Source organism: Carex rostrata, chromosome 10, assembly GCF_964058835.1.
Source record: "Carex rostrata chromosome 10, lpCarRost1.2, whole genome shotgun sequence".
Lineage (NCBI taxonomy): Eukaryota > Viridiplantae > Streptophyta > Magnoliopsida > Poales > Cyperaceae > Carex > Carex rostrata.
The window spans coordinates 11,589,154-11,603,593 of record NC_135927.1 but is presented as its reverse complement, the minus strand read 5'-3'; the positions used below and the strand labels follow the sequence as shown (position 1 = coordinate 11,603,593).

Below are 14,440 nucleotides of genomic sequence, written 5' to 3'. Positions count from 1 at the left end.
GGCATCTGGTACGCTGTTGAAAACCACACAGGAATCGAACTATATTCTGTACTATGGGGAGGATGACGTGTCATTAATTAGGACCATAAATGAAAGGAGCAAACCTTGCTTCTCCGTAGAGGTTGAATAATACCCTTAACGGGTATACCCGCCCGTACCCGCCAGCTAGGGTACCCGTGCCCGAGCCCGGGTATGGGTCGGGTACTCGGGTACGCGGGTACGGGCAAAAACCGGACCGGACCCGTTATTTTAGACCAATACCCGAGTTTACCCTACCCGAGTTAACCCGTACCCAACTAAACCCGTACCCGACTACCCGAGTACCCATACCCGTATACCCGAGTACTGTTCATCACAGTTCAAAATTCAAAAAATTTGATTTTTCTCCCTAAAAAAATCAGAAAAAAATCAGAAAAAATCAGGAAAAACCAGAAAAAACCAGAAAAAACCAGAAAAACCAGAAAAAAAACAGCAAAAAAAAAAAAAAAAAAAAAATACCCGTACTCGCCCTACCCGTACCCGTACCCGCCTTACCCGTCAAGGGTACACGGGTAAGGGTATAGGACGGGTAGGGTATGGGTTTTGAAAATTATACCCGCCATACCCGTACCCGAATACCCTTGTACCCGAGTATACCCGTACCCGAGACGTACCCGTACCCGAGACGGGTATACCCGGGGTACCCGTACCCGCCCGAGTTGCAAACCACTACTTCTCCGTATAAACAACAAAAACATTATTGAAAAGTGTTGCTAACAAGAAAGCTGAATTTGACATTCAATATAAATACCAATTTGATTGCAGATTAATGAAAGTCTTCACTTCTTTATTAGAAGTTTTCCTCAGTATTTGTTCTAAAAAAATAATATAATTTTATAATTATTTCACCGTAATTTTTTTTTCTAAAATCATCATTGTAAGAATTAAATTATGAGTGAGGCTAGGGATCGATCCGTGCTATCGATCCATAATATGCATATTACCTTAGCCTATCTCATAATTTAATTCTTACAATGATGATTTTAGAAAAAAATTTACGGTCAAATAAATATTAAACATTAATATATAATTTTTAGAATTTTAAATATTTATATAATAAACATTAATACAATTAATCACATGAAAATTCCTACAGAGAAATACAAAACATATATTCCCTTTTTAAATAAGTTGAGAAATCATGAAAAATATGAACCCTCCGATTATAACGAATAAGTAAATAAAATCGGATTGATAAGTATATTGATGATGTGGCATAGGTGAAAAAGCCTTAAAACTTAAATTTTCTTTTTGGAGTATAAATTATTGTTATTATTTTGGTTAAGGTTTTTAATATTGTTTGTACTATTGTTACGACTTTTGTTACGGCCATTTCTATTAATATTCTTAAAAAAAACTTAATTTTAAAAATAACCCTACATTGAATTTTTTATTAAAAATGCCCCAACCGCCAGGCCCACGGGCGGCCCAAAACACAAGCGGAGCGCCCGTGGCTGGGGCGCCCCAAGGGTTTTTTTTTTTTTTTTTTTTTTTTTTTTATAGAGATCTTAGTATTTTGATTTGAATAATTTTGTGAAAAAAAAGTTTTTTTATTTAGAGTGTATGTCAAAAAATAAAATATTTTATATATTTACGAAGTGATGTCGTAACTTTGATTTTTTTTTTTTTTTTTTGGTGAACTTTGATTTTATTTGTCAGTTGAATATCACAAGTCTAAATATAACACTAATTAAGGACTTGGCCTTTATTATGGTTTTTATAATATATGTATAACACACACACACACACACAGATATACATATACATATACATATACATATACATATACATATACATATACATATACACATACATACACATACACATACACATACACATACACATACACATATACATACACATATACATATACATACACATATACATACACATATACACATACACATACATAGACACATACACATACATAGACATATACACATACATACACATATACACATACACATACATAGACATATACACATACATATACATAGACATATACATAGACATATACATAGACATATACATATACATATACATATACATATACATAGACATAGACATATACATAGACATATACATATACATAGACATATACATATACATATACATAGACATATACATAGACATATACATAGACATAGACATAGACATATACATAGACATATACATAGACATAGACATAGACATATACATAGACATAGACATATACATAGGCATAGGCATATACATAGACATAGACATATACATAGACATAGACATAGACATATACATAGACATATACATAGACATATACATAGACATAGACATATACTGTCACACCCCGAGGCCCACGAGGCGTGACAGATGCTCCTGCCGTAGGCATACGGTTGCCCGTATACCTACTAGGCAATTACGATATGATAGAAAGTAAAACATAACGCGCAAACAAAACCAATAAATAACATAAACAGATCACAAATCCCAGCTGGTCAGGTTACAGTATACAAAACCCGTATCTCGATGGATACGCATCACAAAATGACATAGAGAATATATATATATATAACCAAAACATAACTATATACATAATCTCTAATGTCACAATACCAGACAAGCTAGGCAGCGGTGAAACCAGGGCCTACCGACCTCGTGCCTCTCCCGGATCAGCCGAACCAGCACCTGAAAAATTTACCCAAAAGAGGGGATGAGAAATAAATTCTCAGTGCGATAAATTGCCACAAATCGTTCCTGGACTTGCAATCACAGATTATATTCAAAAATAAAACACAAATAAAGCTCCTATCAGTTTATAACCATATATAAACAAGAATGCATAAATCCAACAACATACATCCAAATGAAATCACAATTCAGAATTGTCAAGATGAAATTCAATCACACAATATTTGGTTTAACTCGGTTTCAGAATATCTGGTAGTAACTACAAATGTTCCACCAATCTGGACCCCAATTCGTTCCCTCTCATCTGTAGGGTTACAGACACCTACAGACGGCTGCGCCAGGTAAAACCTTTTCTCATGACACTCATCTGTAGTTACAGGCCTAACCGTTTAATTAAAAGTCTGGTTTCAATTCACATCCAGAAAATCCATATAAAGCAAATTGACCATCCAAATGCATTACCCCCTGGGTAATGCCTCTGATACACAAGTCACATATAACCACAATCATAATACAAAGTCACTTACCCCTCGTCCCAACCGGTACTGGGAACTGTCGAGGGCCAGACGATCTAAAGCTTTAGAACACTGGGCATCAAAGTCTCTGCAGAGACTTTGACAAATTCGATTTCACCCCCTGGGTAACGTCATCACGGTGGATAACAATAATACCATATCCACCAACCAATGGTGATATGAAGCACAGTGACTTTAATTCCAAAATCAGATCATTCAGATCAACACAATTAATAACCATACCAGCATGCAAATCAATAAGATAAAACAATTCAAGTTTCACTTTATTTGGGCAATGCAATGCATATGCAACACAATCCGATAATGCAATTCAATCAATAATCAACATGTCAATCGAAACACAGTTTAATTCTGAATATAAAATATCAAACAAGTCCAGAAACCCCGCACCTGATTATGAAAAGCGTATCTCGCACTTATAGTTCGGACGTCTCGAAAGATCCCGCAAAATCTTGCTCAACCGAGCCTACACCTATATTAACATATATACTTAATTCAATATTTGTTCGACGATTGATATGCTTACTTGAGTGATATTATTTTCTATATACTTTCCTTAAGATAATCCATTTTGGAATAAGTGATCAAGCCTTTCTCAATAAATATTAAGCCTTTCGAAGACAATATTAGCACTTCATCAAAATATTATGACTTTGTTTAATTATCACCATACACAATAAATATTAAGCCTTTCGGAGACAATATTAGCACTTCCTCAAAAATATTATGACTTTGTTTAATTATCACCATACTCAATAAATATTAAGCCTTTCAGAGACAATATTAGCACTTCCTCAAAAATATTATGACTTTGTTTAACTATCACCATACACAAAAGAGGGAACAAAGAAAAGAGATCAACACCAAATTAATTTCAGATATTAAGAGAGTGAGAGAAGAACTTATCAATCAACACCTTTGTTTGTTGGATTAGACTAGACAAATCAAAATATTTCTCTAATTTTCGGATTTGAACCAAACCCTAGATAGAAAATCAAGATTAAGATAGAATTGAGAAGAGAATCACTAAATTAACAACCTAGAAGCATAATGGAGATAGATTACTCATCATTTATACAAACATTTCAGATTTGAGCAAAGCCCTAGCAATAGAGATAAAATTCAGATTTTTGATGAGAGAGGAGAGAAAGGGAGTACCAATGGGGAAGCTAGATGGCCACTAGAATGAGAGATTCTCAACAATTTCCATTCTTTTCTTCAATTTCTCAAGGTTTCTTGATGAATTTTTGAGAGAGAAGAGATGATCTCTCCTTCTCTTTCTTTTGGCAGCAAACACACAAGGGAGCAACGAAGGGAGAGAGAGGGTTGAATTGTTTACATGCATTTTGGACATTTTTCAAAATAGACCCTCCACTTGTTGGATATTACTAAAAGAAGAATATACATATATAGATATGTATATAAAAATCTCCATATTTCTTCATAAATCTTTAATTTATGTAAGGTATAAATTTCAAGATTTGATTAAGTCTGACTGTTTCGAAATTTCAGACTAATGTTATGTTATAATTGTTTTAATCTTCAACTCCTAGTTCAACAACAAAATATATATATATTTTTTTATTATGTTTTAAACATTCTCATTATTATTATTATTTTTCTATTATAAAATTTTTCTTAACGTAACATATACATAGACATATACATAGACATAGACATATACATAGACATATACATAGACATAGACATATACATATATACATACACATACAGAGACATACACATACACATACAGAGACACACACACACACACACACACACACACACACACACACAGACACATACACATACACATATACATACACATACTATTTTAGTAGCTCTAAACTACTATTTTGAATAAAGGCCAAGTCCTTAATTAGTGTTATATTTAGACTTGTGAATCCAACTGACAAATAATATTAGTACACATATACACATAGACATATACACGCACACTTTTGCTTTGGTCCATACTACAATTATAATTTGATATTAGTTAGTAACAAAAAAAGGTAGAATATTACAATTCATGCAACATATATATATACAAAGCCTTTTGTACATGCAATCTCATGTAATAAAACATAACATATACTCCTCAGGATCCAATACAATGTTTGTATAAAAGTTATATCCTTACCAATTAGTAACCACATGATTAAGCTTTGGTCCAAAATTCGGTAAGGGCTCTAATTGCCAAAATGCTTGGTTATGATTTAGTTTGGACCGAAATTTCATACAAACTAAGGCGTATTAGATCCAACATATCAAAAAAAGAGTATGCATGTGATCCATGACATGATGTCTCTTGGTTAAAGATCTCCAACATATTGCATCTCCAAATGACATTCATCAACATATATGTGCATACATAATAAAGAATAAAAATTCTCAGTTACAATTTTCGTTCAAAATTATAAGAAAATATTTATACATAAAATTACTTGAATCTGTATAACTTTTATACGAACCACTGAAAATCAATTTCGTAAAAAAAAAATTATTGCATATTATATAAATTTACGACATCACTTCATAAATATATTTTTTATGAATGTGCAAGTGTTTTTTTTTTCATTTTTTTAAGTACAATCGTTTTTTTATTTAATAATTTTTTGTAACCAAAATCTATGGTAAATTTTTTTATTATAGAAATGTATTAAATATTTTGTAAATAGATGGATTTTTTTTAATTTTTAATTTGATTTCTTTAGACATTTTCTAATTGATTCGATCTTTTTGAGTTTGTATTGCATATCAACTATTGTCTATGGTTAATGATTTTGGTATGCATATAAATTTTAAGGAATCAAATCAATAACTTAGTTCTTTAAAATATACTTCAAATCAACTATTGTCTTATATTTTGGCATACACTCTAAACAAGAAAACTTTTTCTTCACAAAATTATTTAAATCAAAATATTAAGATCTCTAAAAAAAAAAAAAAAAAAGCCCTTGGGGAGCCCCAGCCACGGGCGCTCCGCTAGTGGTATGGAGCGCCCCAGCCACGGGCGGTTTGGTTGGATTTTTGGGCCGCCCGTGGGCCTGGCGGTCGGGGTAGTTTTGACAAAAAAAAGGTACAAAATGGCATTTTTAAAATTAAGTTTTTTGTTAAGGGTATTAATAAAAATGGCCGGTGTTGCTAGAATCGTAATTCTTATACAGATGATAATCAACTTCGTCTCTCTGTAAAAAAGAAAACGCACATATGTTCAAGACCTAAAACATACATTAAAGAAATATTAACGCCGACCAGAACTCTTATTTTTTTTCTCCCTTTTTAAAAAGAATTATTGGGGCTGCCACAGTTGTTTTAATAGTAAGCTTATGAACCTGGTCCATGGGCTTATTTTGTTAATTCAAATATTTACAAATAAAGGCCTCCATTCAGAGGTGACTTGAGCATCTTATCTATCCAATTACAATAAATAAAATAATATTTTTCCAATTATTTTCAGTCATTTTTTTTTATTATTATCTCTATCCTTGTGCTGTATTCTAATTTTATTTTGTAAATTCTGGGAGACGGCATGATGCGCCATTGTATCATTACCATCAGCTCGTAGACTCGGTGAGAAATATATATATATGAGATACTTGAAGCTGTAGACTGTAGTTGTGTAATCAATTAGACCTTTCCGTCTCTTTCAACTAGAGCTTCATGAGAAGTGTAGAGTTTGAGGCCTAAATTTAGCCCAAAATAATTTGATGGGCTGTTTATTGTGGGGTGGATTTCGGTGGGTATCAAAAGAGATAGCTTACGTCTTGCAAATTCCAAATATGATCAGTTTGATGTATAGCAGCAACTATGGCCTAAGTGGCTAAGTGGTTCTTAAAATTATAAACCGGGCCTCCTTATAGAGGTCTTGATATAAATTAAAATTAAATCTCCACTCCTATGATATCTGCATGTTTATAGGATACTTCCAATTTGTTGTCCATTTAATTTTTTACTGGAATGTTAGAGCATTAATTCCTGATTTAATCTGTAGCTTGCCATTATTTTGAATTGATGCAGTTTAACTTATTTCCTTCGAAAAATTTATAACATGATTGATTTGGAGATTGTAACAAAATGACTTAATAGTATATTTTCTCATTTTGCTGAAATTATTCTCAAGCAGATCAAGTATCCATAAAATGCATGCAGAAACAAAAATTGTACGTGAGAACTTGACTAGATAAAAAATCACTTTGCTTGGTATAAAATCATAATTAATATAGATCTGACAAGAATCTTGACCTTGCTGCATTTGGTGAAATATAGTCTCTCTTTAGAGATTTGTTTAGATGCTAAAATAGGGGCCAAATCCATTTGCTTAATTAAAAAAAAAAAAAAAAAAAACAGAGCTCATGTCTACATTGGAATACATCAAGCTTATTAAAACCAAACTACAGATAATTAAAACACAAGATAGACATTAAAAGGAAAAATACAAAGTACGAGACTAAAGAAAAAGAAAAAGAAAAAAAGGAAAGGTCTCTCTGAAAATGATTAAAAAAAGAAAAAAAGAAAGAGAGAAAAAGAGAAATTAACAACTAAACACACTGATACTAGTTCACTGTCTTCTTTGCATTGGGTTCATCAGTAACCACATTCTTTCCTTTATTTCTACCCCTCTTTTTCGAGGCAGCAGCTGCAGAGGAATTACTACCTTCATTCATGCCAGCGATGTTTGCACCGCTCATTGATTGGCCGGTTGCCGCCATCATTATTTGCGAGACATTATTAATCTTCTTTGCTTGTTTGGAATGGGCACTCATGTGGCCCCCAAATGCATGTTTAGAATAGAACTTCGACGGGCATTTCTCGCATTGAAAAACTTGCCTGTGGAGATCTTGTTTTTCGCCTCCAGAGGATTGCTCAAAATTTAGTATGAAACTGGTATGGTCAGTATTAACACTGGTATCCCCTGTGGAATTATTCATGAGGTAATTGGTATGGTCAGTATTAACACTGGTATTCCCAGTGGAATTATTCATGAGGTAATTATTCATGGAATTATTCATGAGGTAATTGGTCTGGTCAGTATTAACACTAGTATCCCCTGTTGAATTAGTCATGAGGTAATTGGCAGGAAGATTGGTTACTGGCACTGAGTCAGCCGACTCCAACACATAGGGAGGATTGTACCAGTTTACACCAGTTGGAGTGTAATTTCCTTGGTGAGTTTCTGGTGGAACTGGAGGATATACTGGAGAATAAACTGGTGGATAAGCTGGAGGGTACTTGTTTTGGGGTTGATAGAAAGGTAAAATTGCTTCATACAGAGGCGACACATGAGGTGGTGGTGGTACATAGGCTGAGTTGGTGTTATTATTTTCATTGAAAGGGTTATTGTCCATGATGAATTGAAGTTGAGAGAAATTAGGGGTTGGTCGCAAATGGTACTTTGAGATGTTGGGTTAATGGTGGTCTGTGAAGTTGGGCATGCCTCCTATTTATAGGACTGGCGGCGCTATCCACGTGTCTCTTGCTGGAATGTCTCAAACGATATACTGAATTAATTCTTATGTCATGTTTTGAATTTGAATGACCATTAAACTCAGCAAATGGAAATATGAAAATATATTGTTGTCCCAAACAGTCAACTCTCCAAGTGTACTCCACACTCATTGACAAATGGGGACCCTACAAAGTTTGACCGCAGGGGACCCAGGTACAGTGACAGTGGGTGAAATAAGGGAGCAGTGTTGGAATTATTATCTCAGTGCCCACAGCAAATCAAAATTAATTGTTTTTTCATTGTGGAGGAGTCAAGTCAATGACATCAAATACTTTCTATTTTGGCAAAAGCAAGTGATATAATGGATATAATTCAATTTCTTAGATTTACTGCTCATTAACTTGAAAATTTTCTTATTGGAATACACGTAATGGACATCTATGTAGATCAAGATTCCTGAGCAATATGATAAGAACACCTGATTCTCAGATTCAATATATCCTTAGTTCCTGTTATCCTTTGTTCTTTTAAAGTTCAGTATATCTTGTTCTAGCAAAGTACATGAATTAGTTTGATAGAACTTAGAAGATACACTGACTAACCAGATAATATTACATGCAATTTAACAATTATCTTTCTATATTAGACACATTTTTCAATTTGTCACCTCAGAAGGTTTCTTTCGCGCAATAGTCTGTGTATGCACAAAATTTCATTTGGTACTTGCATTGTAAAGACACCATGATGTGGATATGTAATCACCAATAAACCATTATTTAAGTAAAAATGATTAGCTAGACTAATCGTTGTGCTTGGATCAACATCTAATTCTTGAATCTGAGTGCTGATGTTATATAAGCTACCAAATAACCAGATATTTCATCAGAGATACTGGTCGGACAGTAAGTTTCTGACAGTACATATAGACGGTACCATGCAGGGAGGAAAAAAATTAGGGTTTGGTACAAATGTTGGAAGCACTATTCAGCCATCAATAATACTCATCTCAAGATAGCATTTAATATATTATTCATTAAACCAACATATACTTTATTTTTGAATAACAAAAAACCAAACCTACATTTATTGTTTTTCAACGTTGTGTAGTCGAAGTCAATGATCTTAATTACTTGCATTTTGTTGATATCTGGATGAAAAAAAATTATTTAAGAGCTATTAAATTGGTACTCAATCTAAAAATTTAATTTCAAGAACAATCATAATGGATGTAATGAATGCCTTTAAATTTCTACAGCTTAATTTGAAACTTCAAATGTATTAGAATGCACATACAAGTTGCATAACATAAAAAGTGTGTATATATGGATCAATATTTGTGTTCGATTTTTTTTTCTAATAAGCTTCTATTATGTATATCCTTTTGAAGTTTAATTAATTGTTTTTTTTTCTTTAACAAAATATTTAAATTGTGTATATTTATTGAAAACAACTAATAGAAGATCTTACATATCTCTTCCATGGCGTCCTCGTGTGATTATTGAATCTTACTGCTGATCACAAAAGAGTAAAAATATCCTAAAGATTTACTATTATGAAATATAAGTGATTTTTAACTGATATACTAATTTATAAGTTCACATTATATCTAACCAATGCTAAACTATTAAAATATTGAAAAAAAGGTTCCCAAGCTAAAAAATCAAGTGAAAAATTATACAGCCCATATAACAAAACGAATTAGCACTTTTTGTAATATTCTTGGGCTCTTCGATGGGCTTGTCCTAGTTTTGGATCCATATGTGCCTACTGGCTAATGAGACGAAAAATAATAATTATTTTTTTTTTAAGTAAAAGTTAGAACTCAAGCTATATAACTATTTAATATTCACAAAAAATTATCTCTTTTGAATTTCGAACTTGTAATTTTTCACACAGAGAAAATTATCTTTGTCACTGAATTAAAGGTTGGTTTTCAAAACAATTACTAATTATATAGTAAAATGTACGGTGTCAATAATATTTTTTTATCCATTTATTTGACTCTTGATGTATTCAATAAAATGAATATGGATAAGTTTCTCTTTTTGCGTCCTTCGAAAAAAAAGTTTCTCTTTTTTCTCAACTTAGGTCCTATTCGGTTGCCTGAGAAGAGAAATTTTATTTGATTGTCTATTTTGTTATGGGTAAAACTCATGGAAAGATCCAAAAAGTAGAAAATTTTGTGGGAATTTACACATTAGCTCAGAGCTATTTTTTTTCCTACACGACTACCAATGACAATATGTGTCTTTTATATTATAAATAGTCAAAGAGTTGATGGTTACATGTGAATATCATCATATAAAATAATTAAAGAAGTGACTAATTGTATTCAAGCTTCTGTACTTAGTTTTTACTCAAATTAATTGTCATTTGACTAGCGTTAATACTATAAAACTCAATACTTTATACTGTAGACCGCAATAGCTAATTATATATAATAAGTAATCTAAAATTCTAACGCAACCAACGACTCTTGAAATTGGTCCCGAGTTAGTTGCTAACCGTTTGTAACTTGTCAAACTGCATGTACTTTCAAAGGATCACTTCTTGTACTTTCACCGAGACAACTTATAGAAGTTTTGAAAATGAGACTACTTCTAAAACTTGTTTTTTTTTCCATATAACATCTAAAATAATGCAAAATTTAATATTTCTTTCAATTTATTTTTCGAAATTAATATTTTAAAGTTTTTTTTGAATTTTTTTTGGAAATATTAATATTTATACATGTATCTAGATCATGTAAAATAACACTATGGATACTGTAAAACAAATCTATTTATACTATAAAACAAAAGATGGATATTACAAAGTGAAATAAAATATGAATACTATAAAACTAACATATACAAACTATAAAACAACGTGAGGGATGATGTAAACACATTGTTCAACAAACATAACTGTTCACAAACATAAAATGTTATTGGTCACAAACACATTGTTCAACAAAACACGACTGTTCAACAACATTGGCATACACAAACAATAATATTGAACACATAAATATATCTATTCCACAAAAGCATACTATTCAACACACAAATATTACAATAGACAAATATTACAATAGACAGAATGATAGATCTTTTGAAAATTTGTTACTTCATAACCCTCTGATGAACATTATTTGGATGAGAGAGAAGTCTCATCACTAGAACAAGACGTCCCTTTGAAATATTATCCTGCAAAAAAATAAATAAATAAACAAGGTTATAAATTGGAGTTACCTGTCTGAAAGAATAATCATGGTTATAAATTGCAAAAATTGTGTAAAATAATTGCAAGAATCCTCTAAAACTAGTTCAAGAATCCTGTAAAATATTTGCAAAAATCTTGTTAAACTATTGCAAGAATACTGTAAAACTAGTTCAAGATTCATGTAAAACAATTGCAAGTATCCTGTAAAACTAGTTCAAGAATCATGTAAAAAAAAATTACAAGAATCCTGTAGAATAATTGCAAGAATCATGTAAAACTAGTTCAAGAATCCTGTACAACTAGTGCAAAAATCCTGTAAAACAATTACATCAGCTAGAATATAACTGAACAATCTGTATGAATCAATCTAGATATGTAAAATAAAGAACTGAAAACTATTACATAGATCATGTAAACTATTGCATATATCTTGTAAAACTATTAGATAGATCTTATAAAACTATTGCATAGATACTGTAACCTTAACCGATACAGTCTGTGAACATAACAAATTGACACTTTAAAACCTAAACAGATCAAGTGAAGCAAATAAAACTGCATAAAATTTCACTATTTTATCAAAAAAGTGATCAAATTCAAACTATAACACTACGACATAGATACTATAAAACTATTTAATCAACACTGTAAATCCTGACATATCAAGTGAAAAAAAATCAAATGACGATAAAATTGAATCATTTCAATAAGAAATTTCAAAATAATTACATTAAAGTCTTTCAATGCATTGTAAATAAGTACTAAAAAAAATAAGAACAAAAACCTTGTAAATTTTGCGTCCCAGTGTCATCAGACGCCTCGCCACTTGTTTAACTAAGAACTTTGGGTGAAACACTTTTCACCTGAAAATAGATGTAAAACCCTTCATAGAATCCTGTAAACTGCAATATGAAATACTGTAAAACTGTACCTCATACTCCTCAGGCCGCTCGTTCGTTAGCTGATGACTTGAAATGACTATACTACTTCTAGAAAAAATTAATATACCTTTTAACCATAATTTCTACTTGCTATCGGATTACAAGCTCATAATCCTACCACTAAATATAGATTGAGGTGTCGATCCACATGGATAGTGTATTAGGGTATAACAATTTCACTAGTTAGATTGATTGGTTTATACATGTTTTTATTTGATTTATACAGGGTCTCCATTTAGATTTGATGCGAGGCCGCTAATCAAATATAAGCGTTAGACTAAATTATTAAATAGAGATTCTCTAGGGTTTGGGTTCACTATCCTCCTGACTACGATCATATATTTTTGGACATTGCTCTACCCCGCATACGGCACTGTCACTGCCGTATACGGCATAGATTGTTCCACAAAATGACCCCGCATACGGTACTGTCACTACCCGCAGGCATTTAGGGTATCTACTTAAGCATTTTTAAAGGTTTTTCGATCTTTCGATCGGCTTTTGGGCTATCTATTCAAAGTATCCTAAGTATGTAATTGTCTTCCTCATACAAACACAATTGATCATTCTCTATTCTACCCCATAATTAAAATATCCCAAATATCCTATTTATTACTAAGTATCTCCTAATATAATATAAATTATAATTTATGCTATTCTGTCAAGGGAGCCTACTGAGTTCTAACCCTAGTCTGTGAACCGCAGCCAAGCTTTATTAGTTGAAGTGTTAGTACTTACAATACTACCCTTCTCACACAAAGGTGTAATGACTACGTACCCATTGGTATATGGAGGACATTGGCGTATAGTAGACAGAACTATGTATGTAAGGACTTAATAAAAAATAAATCAAAAAATAAAAAGAAACTCAAACATAACAAAAGCAAATCACAAAAATATATTAAATGTAATCAAGAATTCAAGTATATAATCCCTTACCATAGAGATAAAAAGCTTAGCTATTTAGAGCCATGGAAAAATAAAGGAAATAAAATAAAGAGAACATTGAATACTACCTTCTCGCCTTGCTCCAATGTCTACTATTCTCTCCCTAAGTAACTCTCTAGCCTAATCTAGCATGAGGGCGCTAGCCTATCTGTTAGTTTGTAATAATCTAGAAGTCAATAATACGATAATTTTATCATATATATTTTGTTCATGAATTGGATGATTAATAAAATGTCTTTTAGTTGCCTTGAGTATTATTGCATTTATGAATCATTTCGAATTCATGACTGAAATTGTGAAACTTCATAATATAGATGATATACTCTTAAAAGTCTCTAATCGAAGTAATTAGTAGGAACACTAATTAACTGTTACAAGGTTTGCATGTGGATTAAAAGATGGTTAAGTTTTACAAACCATAGACAATAGATGTCATTTTAATCACATAGATACATGTACCAGGAACATGGTATTTGACAGACCCCGAATGAAACATCAAATGGAACTGTGTTCATGTCATTAATGCTTTCATTCAGTGTTAAGTTCTATAGTATGAGGTATTCATCTTTCCTACTAAGAGATGTGTATGTGTGAGTGTTATCTAACGCTGTCCGTGAAAAACAGCTATAACGGTAACACTTCGGTATACATAA

The 14,440-nt window shown here is 32.0% G+C and overlaps 1 long non-coding RNA gene across 1 annotated transcript; it reads right to left on the bottom strand.

Annotated features, from left to right (window-relative positions):
- Positions 1–2,471: 2,471 nt before the first annotated feature.
- LOC144560724 (uncharacterized) lies at positions 2,472–4,515 on the bottom strand. Its single transcript, XR_013513456.1, has 2 exons — positions 4,401–4,515; positions 2,472–3,714 (listed from the first exon to the last, which is right to left on the bottom strand). It is a non-coding gene; the product is annotated as an uncharacterized LOC144560724 (long non-coding RNA).
- Between the last annotated feature and the right edge of the window lie 9,925 nt (positions 4,516–14,440).